General features: G+C 41.2%; 1 long non-coding RNA gene across 1 annotated transcript; it reads right to left on the bottom strand.

Annotated features, from left to right (window-relative positions):
* Window positions 1-2,288: 2,288 nt before the first annotated feature.
* LOC144588320 (uncharacterized) lies at window positions 2,289-4,023 on the bottom strand. Its single transcript, XR_013543830.1, has 3 exons — window positions 3,775-4,023; window positions 2,665-2,903; window positions 2,289-2,427 (listed from the first exon to the last, which is right to left on the bottom strand). It is a non-coding gene; the product is annotated as an uncharacterized LOC144588320 (long non-coding RNA).
* Between the last annotated feature and the right edge of the window lie 593 nt (window positions 4,024-4,616).

Genomic DNA, 4,616 nt, shown 5'->3' with positions numbered 1-4,616 from the left:
ATAAAGCACCCTGTCCCTTTACAGCCAAGGGATTTTACCTTCGAGAAGCATGATTGTGAAGAGTTATTTTAAAATTGTAACAATGATGGTAATGACTACTTTTCTAGATTGTGGATGTGTAAGTTTGGAATAGTACTTTTTAGATTTAATTTTCAGTATTCATATAGCAATGTCACTCAAACAGGTTTTTTTTGGGGGGGTAGAGGAGCTTATTTTCTTAATGGAGATAGTATAATTTACAAGTCCATTCACTTAGTGGAGACAGTATAACAGTACAAAGTTTAGAACAATCCTTGCTAGTTTCTCTTATTTATAGAGAAAACATGTGTCAAAATGGAACAAGGGGACAGGAAAACTGTCACTAACTGTATGGAGCTACCACCGTACTGTGGTTGTCCCCCAGTTTTAGAAATGTTAGGGTAAAATTCCAAAGCATGTTTCACCTTGTTCCCATAATGTATCATCTCTAATATTTCACTGATCAGGAGAGAGGTGGAGAGCTGTGTATTGCGCTCTGTGCAGGGTAGGTCTCTCTGTCTTTTTCATCCTGGACATAAACTATGGTAGAGGGAGGGACTGACCTTCATCAGGAGGATCCCTCATAGTTTAGGCCAATGCAGTGAACATTGCCCTCAGAGCTTTTTGAGGAGAAACGTAATTCAGAATGTAATGATTATGTCAATAAATTAAGCTCCTGGAACTATGTCAATGAATGCAGCTCTTGGAACGCTTACATCTCAAGCAGCACCCCAGGGCTCTGAGCAAGGGAGCCTCATTCATTCTTCAGTGCTCTGCAGAGAAGCTCATGGTGGCATTTCCCTCCAGGATCCAGTCCCCTGCAAGGAGCATCATTTAACTGAAGAATCAGCTTCAAAGGGAAAGAGCTGTGATGCTGCTCCAGCCCAGCTAACTGCCTGCCACACTGCTTCAGAAGTAGAAAAGATGCTTTCATGTGTGTTTGTGTGTGTGGTTTTTTTTTTTTTTTTCACTTCAAGCCACCAAACTGGGAACAACTCCCAATTTAGCTTGGTAAAGTGAAAAGAAGGCTTCAGAGGACCATTTGCTTCTGAAACAACGTCTAACATGGTTGAGACCTGGGAGGGAGCCCGCAGCGAGGAAAGAAATGCACCCAGCAGAGATTTTAAGTGCTCTTTGTTGCTTGGTTCTGTTGTATGTTTTTGTGGGCTCTTGTTTTTAAAATGTACTTAATTTAATTTCTGTGTATAATGGACAACGTGGGATGTTTTTCCTCATGAAACAGTACACAGTTTCTGTTTTCATGACCAAATGTTTAATAAATATGGGCAATTTCCAGTATCTAGCACTATAATTTTTAGAGGCCTCAAACCCACTTCCTCATGGAGCCGCCCGATAGATTTCAGTGAATCTAATACAAAGGGGTGATTTGTAGAGATTACTCATTGGCTTGTGACAGAAAAGATGCCAACCCCAACATTTTGGTGCTCGTCCATTAAAAAAAAGAAAAGAAAAAAAAAGAGCGCCTTTCAATTCAGACCATCAGATGCCTCTGCTATTTCTATGAAAATGTCATGCCCCTTACAGAACAATTTGCCCCGGCTTGTGTCTAGTTTGAAATTAAGCTTCTTTACCACCTTCAAAATAACTATTTCATATTTTTTCTCAAGATTTTTTTCAGAGCTCTTTTATCTTTTTTACAGGGCAGCTTCTAGTTGGTGGTGGATTCACAGGCAAGGTACTCTCTGTGGGGCCCACTCTCTGAAGAACCATGTTTTAATGGAAATGCAGTACATTTCAGCCTCCTGAAGAAGTCTGTGACCTGGTGAGTTGTGTGAATACTCTGTCTACTAGCCAGGAAATAACCATTGAAGCGTGTCTTCCAGGCACTTGTTCTTCATTTTTTGAGGGCAGCCATTCAAACAGAATTCCAATAGCAGAATTCTCAAGTAGAAGTAGTAGCTGCTTGTACCTAACTTTAGCCACACATTGCTGTCATTTCACACACCATAGCTGTTGAAGGTCATTTCAAATTTTTCAGAATATATTGTAAAATGTAGTCCAATAGCTTAGTTATGCTTTTCTGGAACACTTTTAAACTCTCCTTGTTCTGGAATGACGTGATAGCCCTTTTCAAATACTTGAAAAGCTATCTCATACACCGGAAGGGCAAGATCTGTTCTCAATTAACCCAGAGTGCAGGACACACAAAAGTGGGCACAAGTTACAGGAAACCAGATTTTGCTTGAATATCGGGAAAACTTCCTGTTGGAGCAGTATAACAACGGGACCCATTACCTCGAGAGGTGGTGAGTGCTCCAGCACTGCAGGCATTCAAGAGAAATTCAGGCAAACACTTGGCAGATGTCCTTTGATTTGTACTCCTGCATTGAGCAGGGGGTTGGACTTGATGGCCTTATAGGCTCCTTCCAATTTCATTATTGTATGTTTCTATGATTGAATGAATGAATACTTTATTACGGTCAAAGACCAGTAAAACCAAATCAATATAAAATACATACATGTATTTGTAGTTTTGTAAAATCAGGCAGAATTATAGAATTTCCATTAAAGCATGATAAACCAACCCCTACTTTCCAGTTAATAACATCGTAAATCCTTAGGATAAGTAAAACCTCAGCCAGTGTTATATTAAAAGCATTATATTATCCATCTAAAATCACCTACCCAAACATCTGAACACGAAAAACCGTTGCTGCAGCACAAAATTTGGCCTCTTGTCTCGTAAGATTCGATGATTCTGTGATACCATTATAGGACCAGGCTGTTGCAGAGTTGTGAATACATACAGTTCTTAGTAGTTAGAAGAGAGCCTTCAGCCATGTTGAAATAATGTGTGCATGAGAGAAGGCAGTCAAACCATGATTCTCAGTGACATGAACACATACAAGTGCCTTTGCTTCCATCTGTGAAATATGAATGGTACAAAACTCTAGAATAAGCACTTGAGGTCAGTCGGTAACCAGCTGAATTCATATCTTGAGTGATGTTTGTTTAAAATGTTTTTACCGAGCCTTTCTCCTTAAAAAAAAAAACCAAGGCAGCTTACATCAGTAGAAGACAATATTTAAAAGCTAAGACAGCAATTATAAAAATATTACAAAAACAATGAGACAAATACTCATCTGAGAAATGGTAAACATAATCAACATGGCACAACAATCCATTTAAAATCCCCTCCCAAGACAATCAGTCCCTGAGGGGAAGCTTGCCTGAGGAGAAAGGTCTTTGCTTGCAGAAGGAAAGCAAAGACAGGGCCAGCCCGGCCTCTCGTGGGAGGGAGTTCCAGAGTCTGGAAGCAGCAACAGAGAAGGCCCTCTCTCGTTTTCCTACCAAGCACATCTGGTGAAGGTTCTCTACCAAAATGATTCCGTTTATTCTTAAAATAAATTTATCCTACTTTTCCAACGTATAACCAAAGAACAGTAAATGTCCCCCCAAACCCCAGTGCTCTGAAAATCTTGTGTCATTTAAAAGTATCATATAATAAAAATAATTTCAGAAGCAACAACAACAACAACAACAAAAGGACAAGAGATCCAGGACTATAGGATGCAACCCTCTATGTGCCCCGCTAGTTTCCTGCCCTCAGGAGCTGGCAGTGGCTGGGTCCCTTGGCAAAGAATCCATGGGCTCAGTTTCAGGTATCAGGCATAGAAAGGCTTCATTCAAAGTCACAACGCACTTGTGCAGAGTCCCTTTCCCTATAGAAGCAGAGGACTGGGGGGTAATTACTGCCCCCTGGGCACCCTCCCCTAACATAGGGTCCTCAGTTACCTTCACTGAGTTCCCCCAAAGTCCAAGTCCAGCAGGCTGGGATTTGACACACAACAAGGAAGGTTTGTATAGTCCTTGTCAAGAGCTCTGGCTAAACAGCCCATCTCTTCTCCCTCCTCCTTGCTTGTCCAGGATGATGGATGGGTGGAAAGGTCCACTATCAGTTAGCAGCTGGTGGGCCTCCCCCTAGAAGGTCAAATAGACTCTGAGCTTCAAAATGCTAACTCTGGCTCAAAGAAATGCAAACAGTGTGCTCCAAAGATGTTGGCATCTTACATGCTATCATTTCAGACATTGTTTTCAAGCAACTGTTTTTAAAGTGAGTAGAACTGATGTAAAAACCAACAGCTCCCAAACAAAGCCCATCCCCATTCAAGCCCTTTCATGCATAGTCATAATGGCTTTATCTTTCACCAAACACTTTCTTTGCTCCCCTACACGCATACACACCAGGGGGAGGAGAACACAAAGCAAACGTGTGCTTCTTTCCTTGCGTTTCTGTGATTTGGCAGTGATACCAAATTCAAGACCCTTTTCATCAGTTCAGCCAAGGAGATTTGATGGAGAGTTTTACAGCTAAATCTCTTTTGCCAGACTGTTTGGAAAATGCCCAGCACAATCCTCTGCACATTTTCTCGGAAGGCTGCTTTGGCCATTTCACTGCCTGTTGAATTTCTTCACAAGTCCTTGCTCAGGGACTGCCTTCAACTTAACAGATAGGATACTTCCCGCACCTCCCCAAAACATGCATGGTGTAGCAATTGAAGGTTTGTCATAGAGCTGGGAAGAGCACACATTTCAGATAACCTGCAGTAATCTTTTTACTATGAATTATTTGCAGA

This window comes from Pogona vitticeps, chromosome 3 (assembly GCF_051106095.1).
Source record: "Pogona vitticeps strain Pit_001003342236 chromosome 3, PviZW2.1, whole genome shotgun sequence".
In the NCBI taxonomy this organism is placed as follows: domain Eukaryota; kingdom Metazoa; phylum Chordata; class Lepidosauria; order Squamata; family Agamidae; genus Pogona; species Pogona vitticeps.
This window is presented reverse-complemented; position numbering and strand designations above follow the sequence as displayed.